The sequence below is a fragment of the Heptranchias perlo genome, chromosome 34 (genome assembly GCF_035084215.1).
Source record: "Heptranchias perlo isolate sHepPer1 chromosome 34, sHepPer1.hap1, whole genome shotgun sequence".
In the NCBI taxonomy this organism is placed as follows: Eukaryota; Metazoa; Chordata; class Chondrichthyes; order Hexanchiformes; family Hexanchidae; genus Heptranchias; species Heptranchias perlo.
In genome coordinates, this window is record NC_090358.1 from 22,157,131 (window position 1) to 22,185,052 (window position 27,922).

The window sequence follows — 27,922 nt, forward strand, 5'->3', positions numbered from 1 at the left end:
ATTTATTTAAAACATATAGAGGGTTAAATTCAATAACCCCCGAATCCGGGCGCGGGGGTCGTGGTCCGCAATTAACCCGCGCCCAGTCATTCCGATGCAGGCAACACGTGAGATTCATGCCCCCTGCACATTCACTGGATTCCAGTGCGAGCAGCCAGTGACTTCTCACCAGCAGGACGGCCCAGATATCACATGAGTGGCTCGCACCTCTTAAAGGCAGCCTGCACCTCTTATTTGCAAAAAATAAGATACGGGTCTGCATGGAGTCTGAACTGAGATCAGACATCGCACACGTAAAACACAGATGCAGGTCCCGTCCCTATGTTTACGAACTGCTGACTTATGTTAAAACATTGAATAAAGGTTGCGCACTAGAAAATCCCACATCCTCCAATCTGCATGCCAGACCTCACCAATCTTCCGATCTGAGTTTGTACCAGGCCTGCTCGAGAGTGTGCACCAAAGTTCTCTGCTGATGCACTAAAGGCCTTGGTGCAAGAGGTCGACAGAAGGAGGGGCATCCTTTATCGGCAGGGGAGCAAGACGCCCTCCAGACATATGCTCAAGAGGCAGTGGGAGGCAGTAGGGGACGAAATCAATGCCAGGCACATAGCAGCACGAACATGGATGCAGTGCAGGAAGAAGTTCAATGCTTTGACACGAGTGGTCAAGGTGGGTGAGGTCAACTGTCAAGTGGCGTCTCCTACCAACTGCATCACTAGCCGCATCCACTGCTCCACACACTACATCCCCCATCACTCACCTACCAACGAACTCTTTCAATCAGTACTCAACTCTTCCAATCAGATGCTTTCCCTCACCATCACACATTACCACTGTTATAAACCGCACACCCACAACTCACAGGTCACACACACTGGCAGCTATTCAACCATGGCAGGCACATCACCCAAACATCCTGCAGGACACTCATCGACACACGTCCCGCTTTCTTGCAGGAGAAAGTGGCGCTTAACAGGAGGCAGCAAGTGGCAGTGGCATTTAGCCCCTCGAGCCTGTTCCGCCATTCAATGAGATCATGGTTAATCTGTGAGCTAACTCCATATACCCGCCTTAGCCCCATATCCCTTAATAACCCTGGTTAACAAAAATCTATCAATCTCAGATTTAAAATTAACAATTGAGCTAGCATCAACTGTCGTTTGCAGAAAGGCGTTGCAAACTTCTACCGCCCTTTGCGTGTAGAAGTGTTTCCAAACTTCACTCCTGCAAATCCTGGCTCTAAATGTTAGGCGATGTCCCCTAGTCCTAGTATTCAAGTATAGGAGACCTCCAAAACAGGTACAAATGCAACAGGAGCCAGAAGCAATAATCCAGCAACTAACCTGTAAATCCTGCATGGTCCCTTTAAATAGCGCTGGTGGGGGGTCCTCCATGCCGACTACATCATGTTCAGCTGTTCATGGTTAAGACAGTGCATTGGCTGGAGTATTGAATGCCAAAATGATACCTGTCCCTTTAAATCAGTGTTGCGCACTGATCTAACCCGTTTTCTCCTTACTTTACATGGTTCCGCCGTTCATTATCCGAAACGCCTTCACCAAGATGGTATCCAGTGCACGTCACGTGCATTCCGGACGCCATTTTGGGACCTTAGGAGGCCATGTAGTGCCTAAAAAGCGGGCACTACATAGCTGAATTTATAGCCCATGAACTTCTGGATGTAATAAAAATGACAGGTGGGAGAAGACCAGCTGGTCCATCAAGTCTGCCCCACAATCATGATGGCTGAAGCCATAACTTGACACTGCCTCCACCTACCCCTCTGCAGCCAAGTAATCTCCTTGGGGAGGCAAAAAATTAAAGAAAACCCAGGGCCAATATGGGGGAAAAAAAACTCTGGAAAATTCCTCTCCGACCCTCCTCAGGCGATCATAATCAATCCAGACGATCAAAGGACTGTAGCTACATCTGTAAGTTAATATGGCAAACTGTACCTTTCTGGCATACCTCCCAGTAGCCAGATGCACAGGTCTGCAGAAAGTCTTTCACCTACAGCTTGTGAGTCAGGAAATGATGAATGGGCCAGAATGAGAGAAAAAGGGGGACTGGTGGTGGCTTTTTGCTTCTGCCATTAAAGTTTGAATCGAGCTCAGGATGATTGGGAAGTATCAGCCCAGTCCCTGTTGGGTGCAGGCCCATGGCAGAAACTACTCATAATTCAGTATCAGTTGGGGCAATGTCCTTAGTGAGGCTACAAGGATGCAGAGTGGGAAATAGAAACATCAGGTTGATGCAGTAAGAGATGCTTTCTTGAGGCACACTGTTGGGTCAGATCAAAGGGAGCTTTTCTCTGTATCTGTCCTGTGATGTATCTGCCCTGGATCTATCTGCCCCGTGATGTATCTGCCCTGTGATGTATCTGCCTTGTGATGTATCTGCCCTGGGATGTATCTGCCCTGGGATGTATCTGGTCTGGGATGCTAATGCTGGGTTGCAAAAGTGGAAACATATCTAATCCTCCAGAACCAATATCTCATCTTTATTTGCACAAAAGTTCAATCAAAAGTTTTTTTTTAAATGGGAGAAATGGAACAACGTGATGATCTCAAATTAGCCTCATGGATGTGGGGAGATCTGAGTGGTCAGCTGGCGATGGGAGAGGGAGAAATAAAATTGGAGGAACCATCATTCTGAGTGACATCTGCAGAAACCTGGACACTCATGCTCTCATCTGCAATTACTGACTGGGACGAGGAGAGGTGACAAAAGAAGAAAATAACTTGGGAGGAATCTATATTTAAATTGGAGGGAATAAAATCAATTTGGAACTAGCTCTTTCCCCCTGGGTCTCTTTCCCTGAGTGGATTATTCCAACTAACAACCTCTGGTAAAGGATAATAGGCAATTATCAACGATCTTCAGAATCAGTTATAGTGCCTTCAAAGAATACAATGGTTGGAATAAAGCTGTAATAGGTGGTGGAGAAACCCAGTTAAGATGTGTAAGGTCTATATTTTGATGGTTTTAGGACCACACTAAAATAAAAGGGGCTGAACTTTTCAGTTTAAAAAAGTTGCCTTTGGGGATATGTGCTTAGATGAGTTTGCCTACTGTTCATATTCTGAAAATTAAATCCTCCCTTGGGAAGCCTAGTATTGAACCAATGACGTCAAAAGGGTGTACTGAAGAAAGCATGTTTAGTAAGTAACCACTCCCAAGTTGTAGCCATGGTTAAATGTATAAATAATAAAAATGCAATGAGGTGTGTCTGTCAGATATCCAGTGTAACTGGTTCGTATTGTCAGACCAAAGGAAAACAGACAGCGTGCAGCACAGATACATCACAACTGAAGTTAAATAGTAAAGTTGTTTTTTAAAAAAGGAGTGTCGATTTGTGTTCCACTGTCATCACAGTTAGTACATGTATGCAGATTCGGCATATAATCCTAGCCATCTTACAGCATTGTCATCACCAGCAGGCAAAGTGCATAGGTCACCAGATCGTTTCATTAGCAGGCATGATCCAACGCTGTGGAACATGGTTTGTATTTATAGAGTCATAGAGTTATACAGCACGGATAGAGGCCCTTCGGCCCATCGTGTCCGCGCCGGCCATCAAGCCCTGTCTACTCTAATCCCATATTCCAGCATTTGGTCCGTAGCCTTGTATGCTATGGCATTTCAAGTGCTCATCCAAATGCTTCTTGAATGTTGTGAGGGTTCCTGCCTCCACAACCCTTTCAGGCAGTGAGTTCCAGACTCCAACCACCCTCTGGGTGAAAAAGTTCTTTCTCAAATCCCCTCTAAACCTCCCGCCTTTTACCTTGAATCTATGTCCCCTTGTTATAGTACCCTCAACGAAGGGAAAAAGCTCCTTAGTATCCATCCTATCTGTGCCCCTCATAATTTTGTACACCTCAATCATGTCCCCCCTCAGCCTCCTCTGCTCCAAGGAAAACAAACCCAATCTTCCCAGTCTCTCTTCATAGCTGAAGCGCTCCAGCCCTGGTAACATCCTGGTGAATCTCCTCTGCACCCTCTCCAAAGCGATCACATCCTTCCTGTAGTGTGGCGACCAGAACTGCACACAGTACTCCAGCTGTGGCCTGACCAGTGTTTTATACAGCTCCATCATAACCTCCTTGCTCTTATATTCTATGCCTCGGCTAATAAAGGCAAGTATCCCATATGCCTTCTTTACCACCTTATCTACCTGTTCCGCCGCCTTCAGGGATCTGTGAACTTGCACACCAAGATCCCTCTGACCCTCTGTCTTGCCTAGGGTCCTCCCATTCATTGTGTATTCCCTTGCCTTGTTAGTCCCTCCAAAGTGCATCACCTCGCACTTTTCCGGGTTAAATTCCATTTGCCACTGTTCCGCCCATCTGACCAACCCATCTATATCGTCCTGCAGACTGAGGCTATCCTCCTCGCTATTTACCACCCTACCAATTTTTGTATCATCAAACTAATGCACTGACCGGGAATCGAACCCGTGCCGCGGCGGTGAGAGCGCCGAATCCTAACCATTAGACCACCAGGGAACGCAAGGACATTTGTTGTCCTCACGAAGGCCCCAGAGCTGAAGATTTGAGGAGCACTGACTGTCCCTGTCCAGTTTGGTAGCAGTTGAGAAGCACCTGACTACAATGTGGCCAGTTGAATCTTGACTGACGGCCTGTAGGGTCAGAGATGATATGGTGATTTACAGGAGCATCTGCCGTCCACTCTTCAACCCAGTGAGTTGGTAAGGAATGTCTCCTCATCTCTCCTTTGGTTCTTTTGCCAATTGCTTTAAATCTTTGTCCTCTGGTTACCGACCCTCCTGCCAGTAGAAACAATTTCTCTTTACTTTATCAAAACCCTTCATTATCCATGTTGACAGATAGAACAAATCAGAATGAATTGGCGACATGCTTTGGTCACAAAGTCTATTCACCAATTTTGCGACTGGACGATGATGATGTGGAAGAGCTATGTTGCAGAGGACTGGTAACCACAGGAGGGGAGCAGTGTGTAATGTGTCTGACACAGTGAAATCACTACATTGCAATCCCTCAAGCTCAAAATCCCTGAAGATTTCTTAGGTGCCAAACAAAGCAAAAACCTATTAAATTGCTGAGCCTTAATACTGCACCTGTAAAAGTCTGAGATCAGATTTTACACATCCTGCAGAAAAATGTAATTTTTTAAGAATTAAATATCATCTTATAGCTTTCTAAGATACAGGAAGGATTTTTTTTGGTCTATTTATGGATGTTAAGTCATCACTCAGGCCTTTTGAAATATTTGTTTTGTAGCACAGATATTAGCAACTCAATTTACAAATTCTAAAAGGACTTATTAAGATTTAGAAATTTTCATTGACAGGAAATAGAAAAGAAAAAGCACACACATATCACCCTCACAACAGCAGGCTAAACAATTTTACAGCAATTGTAAACTACAGTGTACTTTACAACTACTGTAAAATCCTGAATGAAAATACCTCCTCAAAGCATTTTCTCTCAAGGATGTTTTCTGTTTCAATGCAACAGGAGGACATCTCCAGATCCTGCTTTAATCTCTTTCTACTGGCATGGCTAGCTTCTTACGTGATCAACTAGTGTTTAATGTTGATAAGAATTTGAAAATATCAAACACGGCTTGCAGATTAGGTTTTGTCACTATGGTAACCTCAGTATTGCACAACTACTGGCTAGATGAAAATACCTGCATTCATTTTTCTTGGTAGCAGATAAAATCTTAAAAGACGTGTTCATATTCTAACTTCCGTTAATAGCAAGTACTTTGTACAAATTTCTAACTTTTTTCTTTAGCAATGGAAAGAAAGGCTTGCATTTATATAGTGCCTTTCACGACCTCAGGAGATCCCAAAGTGTTTTACAGCCAATGAAGTATTGTCACTGTTGTAATGTAGGGAAACACAGCAACCAATTTGCGCGCAGCAAGGTCCCACAAACAGCAATGAGATAAATGAACAGATAATCTGTTTTAGTGGTGTTGGTTGAGGGAAGAATTTTCACCAGGATATTGGGAGAACTCCCCTGCTCTTCTTTGAATAGTGCCATGAATCTTTTATGCCCACCTGAGAGGGCAGACAGCGCCTCGGTTTAACTTCTCATCCAAAAGACAGCACCTCCGACAATGCAGCACTCCTTCCATACTGCATTGAAGCATCAGCCTAGATTATGTGCTCAAGTCTCTGGAGTGGGGCTTGAACCCACGATCGTCCGACTAATTAAGCATTAATGATACAAATTTTCAGGCCAAGTTTATCTGTAACTGGTTTTTAAGAATAATTTTATTCTCAATCCTATTCAGATGAAGTGCAGATCAGCCCTGATCGTTTTGCCAAGAAAGGAATTATTAACAGGAGTGTGATATTGTGTTAAGCAGGTATTTGTGCAAGGCAAAAGTTTACACTAACAGGAGATGTTGGAGCTGCACTCATCCAGACAAGTGGAGAGTATTCCATCACACTCCTGACTTGTGCCTTGTAGATGGCTTTTGCGAGTCAGGAGGTGAGTCACTCGCTGCAGAATCCCCAGCCTCTGACCTGCTCTTGTAGCCATAGTATTTATGTGGCTGGTCCAGTTAAGTTGGGAGGCATCCTAGGTTACTGAGGGAAGTAAGGGTGGAAATTGTGGAGGTTCTGGCCACAATCTTCCAATTCTCCTTAGATATGGGGACGATGCCGGAGGACTGGAGGATTGTAAATGTTACATCCCTGTTCAAAAAGGGGAGAGGGATAAACCTGGCAATTACAGGCCCGTCACCCTAATGCTGGTGGGGAAACTTTTAGAGTCAATAATCCGGGACAAAATTAATTGGCACTTGGAAAAGTATGGACTAATAAATGAAAGTCAGTTAAAGGAAAATCGTGTTTTACTAACTTGATTGAGTTCTTTGATGAAGTAACGGAGAGGGTTGATGAGGGTAGTGCGGTTGATGTCGTGTATATGGACTTTCAAAAGGCATTTGATAAAGTACCACATAATAGACTTGTTAGTAAAATTAAAGCCCATGGGATTAAAAGGACTGTGACAGCGTGGATACAAAATTAGCTAAGGGACAGAAAGCAGTGAGTAATGTTGAACGGTTGTTTTTCAGACTGGAGGGAAATTTATAGTGGTGTTCCCCAGGGGTTAGTATTAGGACCACTGCTCTTTTTGATTTATATTAATGACCTGGACTTGGGTATAGGGAGTATAATTTCAAAGTTTGCAGATGACACAAAACTCAGAAATGTAGTAAACAATGTGGAGGATAGTAACAGATTTCAGGAGGACATAGACATGGGCAGATAAAAGGCAGGTGAAATTTAACGCAGAGAAGTGTGAAGTGATACATTTTGATAGGAGACTGAGGAGGGACAATTTAAACTAAATGGTACAATTTTAAAGGGGGTACAAGGAGACCTGGGCGTGTATGTACACAAATCTTTGAAGGTGGCAGGACAAGTTGAGAAGGCTGTTAAAAAAGCATATGGGATCCTGGGCTTTATTAATAGAGGCATGGAGTACAAAAGCAAGGAAGTTATGCTGAACCTTTTTAAACATTGAATAGGCCTCAGCTGGAGTTTTGTGTTCAATTCTGGGCACCACACTTTAGGAAGGATGTCAAGGCCTTAAAGTGGGTGCAGAAGAGATTTACTAGAATGGTACCAGGGATGAGGGACTTCAATTATGTGGCGAGATTGGAGAAGCTGGGGTTGTTCTCCTTAGAACAGAGAAGGTTAAGGGGAGATTTGATAGAGGTGTTCAAAATCATGAATGGTTTTGATAGTATAAATAAGTAGAAACTGTTTCCAGTGGCAGAAGGGTCGGTAACCAGAGGACTCAGATTTAAAGTGATCGGCAAAAGAGCCAGAGGCGACATGAGGAAACATTTTTTTACGCAGCGAGTTGTAATGATTTGGAATGAACTGCCTGGAAGGGTGGTGGAAGCAAGTTCAATAGTAACTTTCGAAAGGAAATAGGATAAATACTTGAAGGGAAAATATTTACAGGGCTATGGGGAAAGAGCAAGGGAATGGGACTAATTGGACAGCTCTTTCAAAGAACCGGCACAGACGCGATGGGCCGAATGGCCTCCTCCGGTGCTGTCCCTTCTATGATACTATGAAGATCATGAATTCCTCACTCAAATTTTCTTACACTCCTAACTCATTGGCCAAGTGTGCTTTTCAGCACTATAATGCTTAATCTCCTGGGGGAAAACGGAAGAAGGAAAACTGCCAGAAACAGGCCTTTCTTACTGAAGCACATGGTGGCCAATTGCAAATGGGACTAACACTGGCAATTGAGAAACCAATGGCTCAGATACCTCCCCCTGCCAGCTGGAAGAGGCAACACTGCAGCATTGAACATGGTGAAAAGTGAGAGGCTGATGTATAAATGGGTTTTCTTCACCTTCCTTTCATCAGCACCACACCTTATAGTCAACTTGCGATATTGTTGGTTCTAAGGTGCGAATTTGCTGTAAATCTTTGGATTACTGGTCTTTGAGGTGTCAGATGACTTTATATGTGCTGGAATAGCCATTATAACTGACACCAAATTATAGCCTGCAGTGCTTGGCTCACAGTGACGATGTTATAATCAAGATGGAATGTGCAAAATATACTTCCTGACCTACATAAGCTTTAACAATAGGATGCTTACAGCGTTCCTCAAGCTCCATGTTTGTAACCGGAGCTGTTCAATCTGATGGTCTTTCCCACCCAAACCAGAACAGTAGGCGGAACAACTTGTACATCATTTAAAATTAAACTTGTATTATAACGATTCAGTGTAAATTTGTGCATGTTAATTTGATTAAAAATCCGCCTAAAATATCAAAATTAGAGATATTCTGAAATTTCCTCAGAGCCGCTCCCACTCTACCATTGTAACTTCTCCGAATGTGAGGTGACAAAACCTGTTTCCATACGAAATTACGGCAGTGGGGCGGGAACAGCTTCAAGGAAATTCCAGGAAAATCATTCTGCATTCAATAAATGGTACGACAATGTGTTGAGAAATTTGTTGAACCAGTTCTCAAGGTACAATCAGACCTGTATTGATAAGCTGCTGAATTCAGGAGAAAGAACATACATTTGTACAGTGCTTATTGTGTCTTCAGGACGTTCTTTGCAACCAATGAATTACTTTTTTGAAGTGTAATCATTATGGGTGGTGATGGTTGAGGAAGAAATGTTGGCCAGGACTCCAGAGAACTCCCTGACCGTCTTCAAATAGTGCCTTGGGATCTTTTACGCCCAACTGAACAGGCAGGCAGGGCCTCAGTTTAGCGTCTCACCTGAAAGACGACACCTCCGACAATGCAGCACTCCCTCAATATTGCACTGAACTGTCAGCCTGGATTACATGCCCGTGTCCTGAAGTGGGGTTTGAACCCCACAGCCTTCTGACTGAGAAGTGAGAGTGCTACCAACTAAGCCAAGCTGACCAAACTCAGGGTTATTTTTTAAAAATATGATCAGGATGCAATTGCTGTTCACCACAAATCCCAGCCCTTTGAATTGGCAGATATCAAAAATAGACCAGATTTTACACACTTAACCAACCAACATATTTATTTGCAGCTAAGTAAAAATATGAAGCAGAAAATAGTAACAGTACACATTGTAGACTCATGGCTAAGGTCAGAGCATGTGGAGTCAGGGGACAGGTAGCAGAATGGATAGCAAGTTGGCTACAAAATAGAAAACAGGGAGTAGGGGTTAAGGGTAGCTACTCAGACTGACAAAAAGTGGGAAGTGGTGTTCCATAGGGATCGGTGCTGGGACCACAGTTGATCACAATTTACATTAACGATTTGGATTCGGGAATCAGAAGTACAACTTCAAAATTTGTGGACGACACCAAATTGGGGGTGTAGTTAATACAAAGGAAAAATGTATCAAAGTGCAAGAGGACATTAATAAACTTGTAGAATGGGCAAGTAATTGGCAAATGAATTTCAATATAGATAAGTGTGAGGTGGTGCATTTTGATAGGAAGAATAAGGAAGTTACATAATGCTTGGATAATAAGAGTCTAAACTGGATAGAGGAGCAAAGAGATCCAGGGGTACAGACGCACAAATCACTAAAAGTAGCGATGCAGGTTAATAAGGCCATAAAAAAGGCAAATCAAGCACTGGGGCTCATTTCTAGAGGGATAGAATTAAAAAGCAAAGATGATATGATAAACTTATATAGAATCTTGGTTAGACCACACTTGGAGTATTGTGCACAATTCTGATCTCCATATTATAAAAAGGATATAGAGGCATTGGAGAAGGCGCAAATACCAGAACTGAGAGGATAGCCTTATCAGGAAAGACTGAACAGACTGGGGCTCTTTTCTCTAGAAAAGAGAAGGCTGGGGGTTGACCTGATAGAGGACTTTAAGATAATGATAGGGTTTGAAAGGATAGACGTAGAGAAAATGTTTCCACTTGTGGGGGAGTCCAAAACTAGAGGTCATAAATATGAAATAATTGTTAATAAATCCAATAGGGAATTCAGGATAAACTTCTTTACCCAAAGAGTGGTAAGAATGTAGAACTCGATATCACAAGGAGTAGTTGAGTCAAATAGCGTAGATGCATTTAAGGGGAATCTAGATAAGCACATGAGGGAGAAAGGAATAGAAGGGTGTCCTGATAGGGTTAGATGAAGTAGGGAGGGAGGAGGCTCGTGTGGAGCATAAACACCAGCATAGACCAGTTGGGCCGAATGGCCCGTTTCTGTGCTGTAGTTTCGATGTAACTCGATGAAGTACAACATGGAACTGAATTTCCAAGTACACAGCATCTGGGCAGAGGGGCCAATGTGGCCACGTTTTCCTAATAGAGTGGGCGAGGCTCCCCAACACCATTATGTACTCAGAAAAGTAGCCCTTATATTTGAGCATATATACAAGTCTAGAATAGGTCAATTATCCTTCGTAAAAATAACTTCTGGAGGAATTTAACAACCTTTCAATAGATATTCAACAAAGTTCTGTTCCAGAACAGTAAATTCGGTGGGTTTTATCTTCATATAGTGCTTTCAATGACAGCATATTTTATTATACTGAAGAGAGGTAAAATGAAGCCATTTTTATTAAGACTGATTGACTTATTGATAAGCTTACAGCTGAAAAGTTTGTCATTATTAAATGGGAAGGATAACCATAAATAGGACGTGTTAGTTTCAGAAATATATCAGTAAAATGAAACAACAAATAACTCACACACAGAAATACAAGAGCAGACAAGTCAAGACTTTGTGCAAAAAAAGGACTTAGGCTGCAGTATTCTGAATTAAATGAAATTTGTGAAGGTTGCAGGGAATACCGTGGGAGATGGGCATCGCACTGGGTCATGTGCACAGATCCTGGAGAGAAAAGATAGGTTGAGGGTAAGTCGGCAGCTTGAAATTGAGAAGAGTAAAGAGTAAGTTTCTTTAGAAAAGTAGCGTTGATGGCAGTTTTCAAAGGGTGGAAAATACAGAAAATTGACAATGTTGGTGAGCATGAGTCCAAGAAGGGGAGCTCAGTAATTAGGAGCTGGTTTGGAAGATGGTTTCAGAAACATGTGATGGCCGTCATAGCAGAAATTAGTTTGGCAAAGTTGAATGGGGAGGCGGGAGTGACACTGAAAAGTGAGTGAGAATGGGGGATGAATTGAGAGGAGGGCAGAGGGGCTGAAGATTGGAGGAGGCAGCAGTGGACAAGTCGTGGACCTTGATTTTTGAAACAAGCAAGGCCATGAACTTCTCACCTTTAGTGTCAGAGGTGAGAATGGAGGTTACAGAAGAGGGAGGCCTGAGGATACGCATGTTAATGGAGAAAAGGATGACCCTGGAGCGATGGGAGTATGTGGCCATAGAGAGGAAGTGGCAGTGCTTTTTGAGATCAAAGGTTGAGACAAGATCATTATGGAGCAGATCAACAAAGGCATCGATATTGTTCTGGCTGATATCCCGGGGGAAAAACCGGGAGGAAAGCAAACAAACGGTGATCATAAGGACAGAGCATGTAAAGGAAACCTAATGAGCCAGAAATTACTCCCGAAATAACGGAGGAGCTCAACAGCCCTCTCCGTTTTTAATGGTGAATCGGATGAACAAGTTCCCGTGTTTGCACATGCTCACTAAAACGTGAAAATCGTGAACTTGCACCTATTGGTTCGCCAGTGATTTGACAGCTGCGAATTAAAGGGCCATCGCACGCTGCAATCATAGAAATCACTGAAAAATCGCAAACTTGCTTATCCGCCCAGCTGGAAAGTAACTAATTACGCCACCAAACAGGTACGCTTAAAAATACCAGGTCTAAGCTAAGTTTTAAAAGCAGGGTTAGTCTTAACGACTGCAAACGACTAGAAATTAAAATTTTAAAATGTGGAGTCTCGTATTACTCCTTATTTTAATAGTTTGTGGTCATTAAAAAAAAATTAAGAATTAAAAAATTAAAATTTTATTTTTTACTTTTCCCTTCTGTCTCTTTAATTTAATTCCATTATTTCTTTGGCTTTTTATAAAAAAAATTAACATTTTTTTTTACAATGACTTCTAGAATACTAACTTTAAATGAATGAAGTCTGCTTGCCTGCTTGTGGGCGGGACTTCACTTCCTGACAGATTTTGTGGGCGTGTCGTCTGTTCTCACAGACCGTTCCATGTGCATCGACTCACGCTGCTCAGAGGCTGGGTTGGTAGCGCACGATTCTTTAAAAGTTCAAAACCAAGCAAGTCGACGCCACGGAGCCCACAGTAACTCGTTAATTTAATTCGCAGGAGCTGCGTCGAGCGTTGCCATGCCGCTCTGTGCAAGTTCTGGTCCCATTGTAACAACAGCATCGACACAAATATCACTGTCACGTTCCAGGATATTTTGCCCATTTTTTCACAGGTGGGATTTGAAAATGAATTAAATTGAAGTGGTGCATTTTAAATCAAAGTGAGTTCAGGCAAGTTTAAAATTCTCTTTACAGCCAAGTGCTGCAGTCCCTGAGACAAAGAGAAGTTTATTGGTTAATCAACCAGGCATTGAGGATGTGTATCAGAGTTAGATGGACCAGTTTGTGAAATGTCGCTGCTCACAGACCAGTTTGAACTGGGACAATAAGGGTATGATTTTATCTCGGAGCCAGGTACCCAGCCCATCCGTGGATATTCGCGTGGGGAACCCGGAAGCCAATTGAATGCGTCGCAATCTGCGATCGCAACTCAATTGAAGGTAAGTATTTGTAACAGAAGGGAAAGGAGCGGCGAATCAGTGAAGGGGGAGCGAGGGAGAAAGACAGATCATGGGCCCAGGTAAAAATCAGAGGGGGGGGGAACGTGGACAACATCAGGGGTCCAGCCAGCATCACTGAACTGAAGAAAACATCTCAGGAAATTTGTTACAAGTTAGTTTGGGCCAAGAGCAAGAGGTACCCCTTATGGCTGCTCACGTTATAAAAACTGATTATCATAAAAATTAGTTTAGACAGCAGTGTTATAACGTAGTGATTTTTATCATGGCTTACTAGAGAAATATGGCATCAATTTACCCAATCAAATTCATGTCTATATCAGTATGTAAATAATTTACTCAATAATTCACCACTGTTTTTAAGTACATATGTAATTATAAGTTAAGTCAGTCAACTGTCATAACCAGGCTAGCCTTAGATGCCACAAGACCTCACCATTTTGCTGTCCCTTCGGTCAGCTACCATCCTTATTTGCCTATTGTCACTCATACAGTCAGGTCTTCCCATATACAGTCCCACCATCTCAACTTGGCCTCCCAGCTAGGACCCATGCAATCAGCTTCAGGGGATCTTAACCACAGCTCCCATTTTCTCAGACAGTAGGTGCTAATAATGGAGGCTAACTGCGCCAGAGCCATTGGGAGTGGAGAAGATATGGGCTGGTGCTTGGATGGGGTGGGTCCCCTTTCAGTACACGGCCAGTGAGGTGGTCCGCACTCCGGTGGTCTACCCACCTTTCTCTGCCACATTCCCGGGCCATGGGCTTCTTCTCCTCTTTGCCACATTTTCCGTGTTTCCCTCTCCCTCTGCCATTCTGCTGTAACCATTTACACCTCCTTTGGACCCATCTTTTGTTTCTTTACTTGTCGTATTATCACCCCCTTTTGCTTTGCACCATCATCCCTTTCGTTATTTAATCACTCCTGCTCTCTACCCTATCACAGCCCTTCCCCTTTTGTTCTTTCCTTCCCCCCTCTCCTTTTCCCTTGCTCTGTACTTGCTTAAAAACTATTAAATCACTAACATCTTCCAGTTCTGTTGAAAGGTCATTGACCTGAAACGTTAACTCTGCTTCTATCTCCCTAGATACTGCCTGACCGACTGAGTGTTTTCCAGCGTTTTCTGTTCCTATTTCAGCTTCAGAGGATACTGATCATCAGCCATGTACCACTCATAGCTGGCTCACCACAGTCTCCCCGCTGTAAAATGCACTGTTACTGTATACAAGCCACTAGTTCTCATTATGTCGGTGTTAGTTATTCAGTCCTTCCAGTGACATTCAATATTACACTTGTACCCAGTCCCTGTTGCTTATGCTCCAGCTCTCAACATTGTCCAGAACTCTAGAATGGAGTCTGATACTTGCCTCATAGGCTTTGATTTCCAATGCCCTTGTCTGGCGTTAACGGCCTCAAAATGGAATCCAAGGCCTCACCACCTCGTTACCACCAGCAACGCAACCGGCTCCATTTTGAAAGGGGCCTATCAACGGGTGTCCAAAGCTCCTGCCTGTTTCAGGCGAAAGGCCCCTTTTAATCTGGAAATCGGGATCCTAGGACATGAATAGGACCCCACTTGTCATTTTAGGTAGGAACGAGTGGGAGCCTGCACCATGGCATACTCCGACCAGTGCCACGGGCGATGGAAGAGAAGAGGCCCTCTAAAGGTGTGTCTTGAATTATTTTTGTGGGCCCTGAAAGAGCAGGAGTGACCCACAGAAAATAATCTGGGCCATTGCCGCCGTGGGACCCGCACCCTCCGCGAACATGAACCTCCCCCCCCCCCCCCCCGTGACTTACCTTCCTGGCGGAAGCTTGGGCCTGTGTGGTGCCCTGCAGCTCGCCTGGCAAATGTAAATTGGACCCGAGTTTTAAAATTCAAGGGCGGCCTCGTCACTGCTGCAATGGGCAGTTGACCAAAAGTCAAAATCGACCCCATATACTTTCTTTTTGAAATCTCTCGATATTTAATATTTAAGCAGAAAAAAGAACAGTAATATTTAAACACACAAAAGTGCATTTGTGCAGTGTGCTATTAAACAGTCTGTTCAAGGAATCAAATGACATTGTATAAAAGTAGCATTAAATCCCCCAACAAGTCAATCTTTGCATATGGCCATATAGTATCAAATTACTAAATTCTTTTGCACGTCACTTTGCATTTAAATGAAAAGATTAGTTCCACTAAAACTCTTGCCGTGACAGTCAATTCAACATCATGCACATTTATTTTCCATCTATCTTCACACCCTACCTCTTTATTTACATATAATAAATAGAAATACCTTGGCAGGAACCAAACTTTATAATGGTATTACTTCCTCATTCCTCGTTGCTCATTCTGAAAGGACTGAACCAGAGTTTTTGACAGTGTGTAGTCCTTAGACCAAAGGAATGTGGCTTGGTTTTATCAGAGGTGTTGTCTGGGATCAATCATCGCACTACGCAAAAACCTACTAACGTACTGCAGCTTAAGCTACTTTTCAGCAAGTGTTGAGAAACACTTTTACTCCTTAAAACTTTTTGTACTTATATTCTGGTATTTCCAGATATAAATTGCAAACATGCACTTCTGAAGACCATACCATCCTCCTCCAACGTCTCTCCTCTGTGGTGCAGCTCAGTGGGATTGCCCCCGCCTGGTTCTACTCTTACCTCTCTGATCACAGCCAGAGCATCTCCAGCAATGGCTTCTCTTCCAGTCCCCCGCACTGTTACCTCCAAAGCCCCCCAAGGATCTATCCTTGGCCCCCTCCTCTTTTCCCCCATCTACATGTTGCCCTTCGGCAACATTATCCGTAGACGTGTGTATGCTAAAGCCCACCCATTGTCTCAGGCTCAAACAGACTCTCACAACCCTGAGTTGAGCTTCTAATCCTGTATCCTCACCATCTCCCATCTTCCATCTCCCATACTTCCATCTCTGTAACATTGTCTTCCTCCGCCCCTACCTCAGCCCCTCTGCTGCTGAAATCCTCAATTGTGTCTTTGTCACCTCCAGACTTGTAAACTTCAACATCCAAAACTGCCTGTGTTCTATACCACGCCAAGTCCTGCTCACTCACCACCCCTTTCGTGTTTAAACCCTTTTATGGCCTCAACCCTCCTTATACCCGTAACTTCCTCCAGTCCTATAACCCCCACCCCTCCCAACAAAACTTTCCCTTCCTTTGACTCTGGCCTCTTCTGCCTTCCTCCTTCTCTCTGCCCACCATTGATGGCCGTGCCTTCTGCCGCCCAGGCCCCATGCTCTGGCATCCCCTCCCTAAACCCCTCCACATCTCTCTCCTCCTTTATGATCCTGAAAACCCATTCCTTTGACCAACCTTTTGGTCACCCCTCCTAATAACTCCTTTGGGCTGGTGTCTATTTTTTAAAATTTTGCCTCTGTGAAATGCCTTGGGACTTATTTCTACATTGAAGACGCTGTATAAATGCAATTTGGAGTTGCTATTGATGTTAGTGTAGAGCAGAAAAAGTAAGAGAAATGTCTGAGACCATGGTGTGTACTGTAATACTGGCAGAGCTGCATAAAACCGTGGTTTCCTATTTCAGATGTATGTGGGCCCGTTAAACACTCCACCCGATTGTCCTTTCTATTGAAGTTAATGGAAAGGACAATGGCGCGGGCAGGGTGTATAACAGTGCACCGATCTGTTGCTGCCCATTTTATGCCCCCGTCGAAGTTCAAAGTTCCACCTTATGTGCCACAAATCACCATTCGCTCGAAATGACCAGGCGGTAGCTCTTTTTTTAACACGTTGGATACCAATTCTGGGAGGAATGGTGCAGTCCTGGAGTACTGAATGGGAAATGACTCATTAATCGGGGAGATGCAGCAGGAAACGAGGCTTTGGCCAGCTGTTGCTGTGTAATGACGGGGACGTGAAGGAAGGTTTTACATGTCTAGGATTAGCTGGCCGTTTCCCATTCATTTTTATTGGTCGTGGATTTAAAAATATTACATTTGTAACAAGTCCTTATTTAGAACATTCAGAAGACGAAACAAATACTTGCTGAAAACAGGGACTAACATTGGGTACGGTTAGTGTAGTGGTTCTGTTAGTGGACTAATAATCCAGAGAATGTCGGTTCAAATCCCACTATGGTAGTTTGAGAACTTGAATTCTCCAATGTTATATGTGACTCCCATCCCACATCAACATGGTTGACTCTTAACTGCCTCCTAAAGTGACCAAGCAACCAATTCAGTTGTACATTTTTAAAAATGAATTCTCAGGTTGTGGGCTTCGCTGACAAGGCCCACATCTTGAGAATTCATTTAAAACGATCAAAATATAATTCCGCTAATGTATGGAGCACTTATACATGGGGGTGGAATCTCTGCATCCTTTTCAAAGCTAATACAATATTAGAACGTTTGTCAGATTGTACTGTAACTGAAGATGTTCCCCCTACCTTTGGACCTGAGTTTAGTCTGGAATAGTCTTTGATGCCACCCTTGGGACTTACTCATTGCACAATCCCTCTTCAATTATAAGGACCTGTCGCGATTGCTGCTTTGGCTACCCCTCTGCCTAAACTTGCGGCCAATGTAACCGTACATTCGTGGTGGGTGAAATTCAACTTTGGCAGGGGCGCAAAACGGGCCTTGGAATGGAAAATTGGGCGGGGGGTTTAAGGGATGCCCGTTTTGCGCCCTCACCAATTTTGAATTTCATCCCCGTGGAGTAGAAGCCCTTTCTGTTTACGGAGGCATCATAATGTGCTAATGGGCTTGAATGGCCACACGGAAGCCATCAATGACTCCATGTACTTTCGGAGATGTTCCAGCATGGTACAATAGGAAAGGATATGAAAGTTTTGGCCCTGCTGCACAATCCGTCAGTCACCTGCTTGATATATCAGAGGACAGCAAGTTGGCTGATATTGCAGAAGTCCTGCATTAGCCTGGTAGGAGCTGGAAGCATAGGAATTGAGGGCCACGGTCACCTTGACTGCCATTGGCAGTGCCATCCCCATAGTTTGTAGCAGATGATACAGTCGGGTATCTGCATCCCTGCTCAATCTGCGCCTACAGAGGCCGATCTCCTATAGGCTTTTGGAGGTTGTTCTTCTCCATCATTGCCAGGTAGCTGTGGGCTATAGATAATCCTGGGTATGGGCTGTCCATATCTGGTACCACCAGATATCTATATCATTCTTTATCTGTTGCTTTTCGTTCCACTTTGATTAAATCCAGTGATAGTAGCACTGAAAGCACTCACCGTGGGGTAGATCTTGACTTTGTGTGATTTTGTAAGACGGGTGATAGCGAATCGGCAGCCCGTTTTACATCTCTCCCCGATTTTTATTTCCATCGACTTCATTGAAATCGGGAGAGATTTAAAACGGGCTGCCGATTCGCTATCTTACACTATCGCACAAAGTCAAAATCTACCCCCATGACTTGTAATTAAAGGACAGAAAAAAGGAATAAACAGTAAAGCTTTAAAAGATCCCTTGCTGACAGGCAGAATGTTAGCTGGTCTTTAACACCCATTTAAATGATTCCCCATTATCTGCTGATTTGCATGGAACTTGTTTATGAAATGAAGCTCTCTCTCATTCCGTGGGAGCCAATCGTGTGCACCACACTAATTTCCTGGACTGGTATATGTATCGAAGGTGGCTCCAAAAATGTAGGCGTCAGTGAGTTTACACCCAAGTAATTGGCCACGGCCCAAAATGCATTCCTGAAGCTCTCATTGGATTCCTTATCTGTAAATACATTCCTGATCTTGAGGCCCATTCTTTATTTTTATTTAAATAGTGGAGGTCCCAAAAATAGTTGCAGCCGCCTCCTTTTCTATTAACACAATGAGTCATAAACATACTGCATGTTTGCCCCAAACACCTAAATAGGGGCTTTCACTCCAAAATTACTCACTTTGAAACTTGGCATAAGATTTAAACCAGTACAAGGAAAAAGCAGAGCAAATGGGATTTTGTGCTAGTAAAATGTTTGTGATCATGTGACAACATCAGGTAACCTGGAAAATACTCAAGGAAGTATTGCAATGCTATTTATATCTTATACATATCAGCCTTGTATATCGAGTCTCATTCATGGCTTTGTATCTCTGGTCCCATTCTGTGGTAACCCGAGTTTATACTGCACAGTGATACCAAACATCAGCCAAACCAATCGCTCCTAGCATGAAAGTTAAGGGAGAAGGTTACTTATCATGAATTCAAACTAAAGATCTGTATGTCTGCTGAAGTGGAGAAATAACGTTAAGACAAATATAGCCATGTGGCACCATGTATTTATGGCACATGAGGTGGACCAAGATCTCAACCCATGTCAGTGTTGATGAAGCCTTCCGATATTGCCCCACCCAGTGTTCATCATTGGGCCATGTTAATGACCTGGGACAGAAATTCAGATCCACTTGGACCTGGACAGGCGCGGCACACTTATGGGACACTACTTTTGTCCAGCACAGGGAGGCCAGGAAAATCGGCCCCACAGTATGAGCATTTAGAAATGTTCCTTTGCTTTGGTGTCAATATTTCATATCAATTTGTATATGTAATTTAGAAACATTCCCTTAGCAATCAGTATCTGATCAATCAGTATCAATTCATTGACTGGTTTGAGGTAGATTGCACCAGGCAGAGTACTGCACATGAATTTTGATAGTGGAGGATGAGATCTGCTGTGGGCTCTTGAACATGATGTTGTTTTAAAACCTTAATAAAGTTCATAATTATCATTATCCTTGGATTAAAAAGAAACAAGTTTAAAACAAGAAAATGATCATAACCACAACCTGTGTGAACCACGATAGTTTCTTTGTTCTTGCTAATTTTCTCCCTTTCTCCCCATCATCATCATAATCTCCTCCTCGTCCTCCTCCTCCTCCTCTTCGTTTGGCTCCATGATTGCCCTCTTGTACCCTGCTCAAGTGGCAATTATTTATGTTTGAGCCTTGACAAGCCAAACTAATCTCACCTTTCACCTTCTGTTCACACAGGTGGACCTCCAACACGAGTTCATAGAATCGTAGAGGTTACAGCACAGAAGGAGGCCATTCAGCCTATCGAGCCTGTTCCAACTCTTTGTAAGAGCAATCCACTTAATCCTATTTCCCCACTCTTTCCCCATAGCCCTGCAAATTTTTTCCCTTCAAGTATTTATCCAATTTCTTTTTGAAAGCCACGATTAAATCTGCTTCCACCACCCCCTCAGACAGCGCATTCCAGATCATAAATACTCGCTACGTAAAAAAGATTTTCCTCATGTCGCCTTTGGTTCTTTTGCCAATCACCTTAATTCTGTGTCCTCTGGTTCTCGACCCTTCCGCCAATGGGTACAGTTTCTCTTTATTTACTTTATCTAAACCCTTCATGATTTTGAACACTTCTATCAAATATCCTCTCAACCTTCTCTGCTCTAAGGAGAACAACCCCAGTTTCTCCAGTCATAAGAACATAAGAAATAGGAGCAGGAGTAGGCCATACGGCCCCTAGAGCCTGCTCCGCCATTCAATCAGATCATGGTTGATCTTTGACCTCAACTCCACTTTTCTGCCCGATCCTCATATCCCTTGATTCCCCTAGAGTCCAAAAATCTATCTATCAGTCTATCCACATAACTGAAGTTCCTCATCCCTGGAACCATTCTAGTAAATCTTTTCTGCACCCTCTCTAAGGCCTTCACATCCTTCCTAAAGTGCGGTGCCCAGAATTGGACATAATACTCCAGTTGTGGTTGAACCAGTGTTTTATAAAGGTGTAACATAACTTCCTTGCTTTTGTACCCTATGCATCTATTTATAAAGCCAGGATCCCGTATGCTTTTTTAACCGCTTTCTCAACCTGTCCTGCCACCTTCAAAGATTTATGCACAAATATCCTCAGGTCTCTCTGTTCCAGCACCCCCTTTAGAATTGTACCATTTAGTTTATATTGCCTCTCCTCGTTCTTCCTGCCAAAATGTATCAATTCACACTTCTCTACATCAAATTTCATCTGCCATGTATCCGTGCATTCCACCAGCATGTCTGTATTCCCTTGAAGTCTAATACTATCTTCCTCACTGTTTGCTACACTTCCAAGTTACAGAAGGAACGGCGATATATTTCCAAGTCAGGATGGTGTGTGACTTGGACGGGAACGTGCAGGTGGTGTTGTTCCCATGTACCTGCTGCTCTTGTCCTTCTAGGTGCTAGAGATCGCGGGTTTGGGAGGTGCTGTCGAAGAAGCTTTTGCGAGTTGCTGCAGTGCATCCTGTAGATGATACACATTGCAGCCACGGTGCGCTGGTGGTGAAGGGAGTGAATGTTTAGTGGGGGGTGGATGGGGTGCCAATCAAACTGGCTGCTTTGTCCTGAATGGTGTCGAGCTTCTTGAGTGTTGTTGGAGCTGCACTCATCCAGGCAAGTGGAGAGCATTCCATCACACTGCTGACTTGTACCTTGCAGATGGTGGAAAGGCTTTTGCGAGTCAGGAGGTGAGTCACTCGCCACAGAATCCCCAGCCTCTGACCTGCTCTTGTAGCCACAGTATTTATGTGGCTGGTCCAGTTAAGTTTCTGGTCAGTGGTGACCCCCAGGATGTTGATGGTGGGGGATTCGGTGATGGTCATATTGTTGAATATCAAGGGCAGGTGGTTAGACTCTCTCTTGTTGGAGATGGTCATTGCCTGGCACTTGTCTGGTGCGAATGTTACTTGCCACTTATCAGCCCAAGCCTGGATGTTGTCCAGGTCTTGCTGCATGCAGGCACGGACTGCTTCATTATCTGAGGGGTTGCGAATGGAACTGAATACTGTGCAATCATCAGCGAACATCCCCATTTCTGACCTTATGATGGAGGGAAGGTCATTGATGAAGCAGCTGAAGATGGTTGGGCCTTGGACACTGCCCTGGGGAACTCCTGGAGCTGAGATGATTGGCCTCCAACAACCACTAACATCTTCCCTTGTGCTAGGTATGACTCCAGCCACTGGAGAGTTTTCCCCCTGATTCTCATTGACTTCAATTTTACTCGGGCTCCTTGATGCCACTCTCGCTCAAATGCTGCCTCGATGTCAAGGGCAGTCACTTTCACCTCACCTCTTCAGCTCTTTTGTCCATGTTTGGACCAAGGCTGTAATGAGGTCTGGAGCTGAGTGGTCCTTGCGGAACCCAAACTGAGGATCAGTGAGCAGGTTATTGGTGAGTAAGTGCCACTTGATAGTACTGTCGACGACACCTTCCATCACTTTGCTGATGATTGAGAGCAGACTGATGGGGCGGTAATTGGCTGGATTGGATGTGTCCTTCTGTTTGTGGACAGGACATACCTGGGCAATTTTCCACATTGTCGGGTAGATGCCAGTGTTGTAGCTGTACTGGAACAGCTTGGCTAGAGGCGCGGCTACTTCTGGAGCACAAATCTTAAGCACTACAGCGGGGATGTTGTTGGGGCCCATAGCCTTTGCTGTATCCAATGCACTCAGCCGTTTCTTGATACCACGTGGAATGAATCAAATTGGCTGAAGACTGGCTTCTGTGATGGTGGGGATATCGGGAAGAGGCTGAGGTGGATCATCCACTCGGCACTTTTGGCTGAAGATGGTTGCAAACGCTTCAGCCTTGTGTTTTGCACTCACGTGCTGGACTCTGCCATCATTGAGGATGGGGATGTTCATTGACCCTCCTCCTCCCGTTAGTTGTTTAATTGTCCACAACCATTCACGACTGGATGTGGCAGGACTGCAGAGCTTTGATCTGATCCGTTGGTTGTGGAATCACTTAGCTCTGTCTATAGCATGTTGCTTCTGCTGTTTAGCATGCATGTAGTCCTGTGTTGTAGCTTCACCAGGTTAGCACCTCATTTTTAGGTACGCCTAACTCCTCATTGAACCAGGGTTGATCCCCTGGCTTGTTGGTAATGATAGAGTGAGGAATATGCCGGGCCATGACGTTACAGATTGTGCTGGAATACAATTCTGCTGCTGCTGATGGCCCACACCACCTCATGGATCCCCAGTTTTGAGCTGCTAGATCTGTTCTGAATCTATCCCATTTAGCACGGTGGTACTGCCACACAACACGTTGGATGGTGTCCTCAGTATGAAGACGGAACTTCCTCTCCACAAGGACTGTGTGGTTGGGGTCACTCCTACCGATACTGTCATGAACAGAAGCATCTGCGACAGTCAGATTGGTGAGGACGAGGTCAAGTAGGTTTTTCCCTTGTGTTGGTTCGCTCACCACCTGCCGCAGGCCCAGTCTGGCAGCTATGTCCTTCAGGACTCGGCCAGCTCGGTCAGTAGTGATGGACCAAGCCACAACTTTGTGATTGTTTCAGTTGTAGTAAAGTACAGGCCTGTGCATTCAGACTTCTACCCCCATCCCCACATCACAAGATGCAACAGTAACCCAGTACAAAACCTTATAGAGTTGAGGCCAGGGAGTGTCCAACTTTGGGAGTGCTGGAGTTTGGCAGTATGGGTGTTCTTCAGTCTGGTATCACTCAATCTTTTATTATTTTCATCTTTCCTTCTTTACCAAATACCTCTGAATAGGTTTGTGGTGTATTTGAGCAGAACCAGTTGGTAAAACATTTTAAATAGAGAACTTGTATTCAGAATTCCTTCCAAACTTGAATAATAGCATGTCCATAGTCCTTCCACAAGTTACTTCCTGCTTTTTTGATGTGAACAATAATTGTTTTTGAGCTCTTAATATAAAGAAAAGTAATTAATGTAAACATTTAGAATGCATTATTAAGTATTAAGATTCCATTTTGAGATATGACATTGTTTAAATTTTCATTTGCCACACAATTGAACCCACCTTAAACAACAATTTAATACAATAACTCAAATTGTGTTTTTTCAGGAAAATTATCTCAGAAAAAGTTGAAGAGTTTATGCTTCACCTCAACTTTGATGTTTTATATGAAAATATATTCTGATTACTTTCACTGTCCCAACATGGTTTCCTTGGGGATTTTCATTGTCAGTAATGATCCTTTGGAGAAGACGGAGCTGACAATCTGTGAATAGCCGATCCTGTTGGCAATCCATGAATGACCAATCCTGTTGACAATCCGTGAATGGCCAATCTTGTTGACAATCTGTGAATGGCCGATCCTTTGACAATGTGTGAATGGCCAATCTTGTTGACAATCCGTGAATGACCAATCCTGTTGACAATTTGTGAATGGCCAATCCTGTTGACAATTTGTGAGTGGCCAATCCTGTTGACAATCTGTGAATGACCAATCCTGTTAACAATCTGTGAATGGCCAATCCTGTTGACAATCTGTGAATGGCAAATCCTGTTGACAATCATAAACACTTCTCGAGTTGTATGCGTGGGTGCATGCTGAGAGCTATAGCCTGCTCGTCGGACTCTCTTCAGCTAATAGCGATGGGTCTGGGAACCTGATTCAGGTTTCTAAGATGGGCACCGGCCTCTGGTAGTTAGGTTTAATCTTGTTCTTGTAAAGTTTTTCTGTCTTTATTACAAACTAACAATAAGTGCTTAGCTTCGTGGTGGAAACAAGATGGCAGCTGAAAGGATTTTTAAAAACTATTTGGAAGCAGTTTGAATGATTCAGCTTCTCCCTTTCTTTTATTTGTAGATTGTGCCGGCTCTGATTTTTGTGTTCGTTATCCTAAGTAGTTCTTCATTGTTGGTTAATCATCCTTGTTCTTCACTTTGGATTTATACATTCCTCACCTCACCAGTTGTGATTTGTTGCTCTTTTATGAATGTGTAGTCCATAATTTCAGCCAATCTTTGAATTTCACCTGAAGTGGATGAGGCTTAGGTTGATGCACGTAAATGGAGTTTCCACTGTACTTCCGGCAAAGTAACACTGGCGGAGTGGGAGCAGCTCCGAGGAGTTTCTCAGCACAAGTTTTTGTGCAGTTGGTAACCCCTGGTCCCTGTAAGCAGAGGTATATCTCCATCCAACGGTGGCTGCGTTCATTGTTCCCCTCCAGTCTGTTCTCATACAAGGGTAAATTTCCCAAATTGGCATAGTACTCCACCCACCACAAGTACATGCCAGAAAATTCTGGTCCACATATTATAAAAAGGATATAGAGGCACTGGAGAAGGTGCAAAAAAGATTTACTAGGATGATACCAGAACTGAGAGGAAAGATTGAGGCTGGGGCTCTTTTCTCTAGATAAGAGAAGCCTGAGGGGTGACCTGATAGAGGTCATTAAGATTATGAAAGGGTTTGATAGGTTAGACGTAGACAAGATGCTTCCACTTGCAGGGGAGTCCAGAACTAGGGGCCATAAATATAAGATAGTCACTAATAAATCCAATAGGGAATTCGGGAGAAATATCTTTACCCAGAGAGTGGTTAGAATGTGGAACTCGCTGCCACAAGGAGTAGTTGAGGCGACTAGCATAGATGTATTTAAGGGGAAGCTAGATAAACACATGAGGGAGAAAGAAATAGAAGGATATGCTGATAGGGTTAGATGAGGGAGGGAGGAGGGTTGTGTGAGCATAAACACCAGCAAGGACCTTTTGGGCCAAATGGCCTGTTTCTGTGCTGTACGTTCTATGTAATTCTATGTAAAATCACGTGTGGTGTGACCACAATGTCTCAATACCCGCTGGCGGTGGGCGAGGTACTTCGCTGCTGACATGGACTTGGAAACTTTACTCCATAATACACATTGTTCAGGTTTCAGGCCTTTGAGCCAAACCCTAGAACCAAATCAGAGAAAAAAGTCCAATTGCCACAGAATTTAAAATGAGACAATTGTGTTTCTAAATGTGTTTTATAAAACTAAAAATAAGAGGAAAGCCCACATATGCTGCCTGTGTTGGTGGCAGTGAGAGAAAAGAACAGATTGGCAATTCTTTGTAACTTTGCTCAAGGAAATGGCTTGCACAATTATGGGGAAAAGTAGACCCTTGAGATGCTAATAAGTGAATATTCATAGAATAAACAGAATGCTCGAGTGAGCTCCAGGCATCTGTTCACCATAACAACATAGTGCCTTTAACGTAGAAGATTGTCCCAATATGCTTCACAGAAATGTGAAGATAATGGACACCAAGCCACAGCAGGAGAGAACAGGAGAGGTGACTGAAAGCTTGATGAAAGAGATGGGTTTTAAGCAGGGTCTTAAAGGGGGAGAGGCAAGTGGAGAGGCAGAGAGGTTTAGGGAGGGAATTCCAAAGAGTGCAACCTCATCAGTTGATAGCATGGCCATCAATGGTGGGGGAGAAGGAAGTACAGTTCCATTTTACTTGTGTTGGTTTGTTTGGGTTCTTTTGTACCATGAAAATCTCCTATTTGTTTTGAGTTGATGTAAATTTTAATATCATCAAAATGTTCATATGGATCCTCTAAAAAGAAGGAACATAGGAATTACAAAGGCTTGTTATCATCAAAGTGAGATCAACATGGTAACATTCCTGCATCTAGATTTTTTTTAAGGTGTTGCTGAACCATCCATAATAATATGTTCTCTTGTTCTTCTCTAACCAAAGGATGTCAACTTTGATTTTCTCAAATGGTTGTTTGACAAATGCCAGGCAATGTTTTGGAGAAAACAAAATCTTTCACCTACAGTCAGAATAAGGGGATGAGAATGGAAGTGGGGAAAATAAACTGGAAAAATTTACTGACAAACAAAGAGATAGAACAGCAGTGGGAAACATTTAAAATGGTGATCAATAGAGTCCAGGAGAAATATATCCCACTAAAAAGCAAGAACAAACTAGTCAGTAATGACACATCATGGATGAATAAAGAAATAAGGGCAAAATTGAAACTAAAGAAAAAGGCATACACTAAGTACATAGACAATAAAGGAGAGGATGATAAATGGGAATATAAAAAGGTTAGGAAAGAAGTCAAAAAAACAATTAGGAAGGCAAAGAGAAACTATGAAAAATTAAATTATCAAGGAATAGAAGAAGAAATATAAAGTATTCTACAGACACATAAATAACAAAAGAAAAACTAGGATAGTGATAGGGCCACTAAGGGATACACACGATAAACTCACAGGTAACGACAGTGAAATGGCAGAAATATTAAATAATTATTTTGCCTCAGTTTTACCAGGGAGACTAACAAGGTGGGCAGGACATTAGAAGAAGAGATCAAAAAAGATTTAAAAACATTTATGATAGAAACGGAGGAGATCATTGATAAACTAATCAAACTTAGAGAGGATAAAACCCCGGGTCCGGATAGATTGCATCCACGTATATTAAAAGAAGGTTGAGAAGAGATGACAGAGGCACTATTACATATACATAAAAATTCATTGGAAAAGGGAATAGTGCCAGAGGACTGGCAGACAGCTAATGTGATTCCTATATTTAAAAAGGGAGATAGAACAAGTCCAGGGAACAATAGACCAATTAACTTAACGTCGATGGTAGGAAAGTTAATGGAATCCATACTCAAAGATGTAATAGAAAAACATCTAGAAATGAAAATATAATAAAGAATAGTCAGCATGGATTTCAAACGGGAAAGTCATGCTTGACCAACCTTATTGAATTCTTTTGAAGAAGTAACAGAAAGGGTAGACAAGGGTAATGTAGTAGATGTAATATATTTAGATTTTCAAAAGGCCTTCGATAAGGTACCACATAGTAGACTCATGATTAAGGTCGGAGCATGTGGAGTCGGGACAAGTAGTAGAATGGATAGCAAGCTGGCTACAAAACAGAAAACAGAGAGTCGGGGTAAAAGGTAATTACTAGACTGGCAAAAGGTGGGAAGTGGTGTTCCGCAGG

The 27,922-nt window shown here is 43.2% G+C and overlaps 1 long non-coding RNA gene across 4 annotated transcripts in view; it reads left to right on the forward strand.

The window, feature by feature from the left end:
• The window catches only part of LOC137301881 (uncharacterized), a 144,407-nt gene that overhangs the window by 70,308 nt on the left and 46,177 nt on the right, over nt 1–27,922 (forward strand). For 2 of the 4 annotated variants that reach the window (XR_010958381.1, XR_010958384.1), the window contains exons 4-5: nt 20,177–20,263; nt 24,032–24,614. The exons of 1 other annotated variant lie outside the window; for it this stretch is intronic. This is a non-coding gene — a long non-coding RNA (uncharacterized lncRNA). The remainder of the gene's footprint in view (nt 1–20,176; nt 20,264–24,031; nt 24,615–27,922) is intronic. One more of the 4 variants, XR_010958382.1, reaches the window with a different exon arrangement.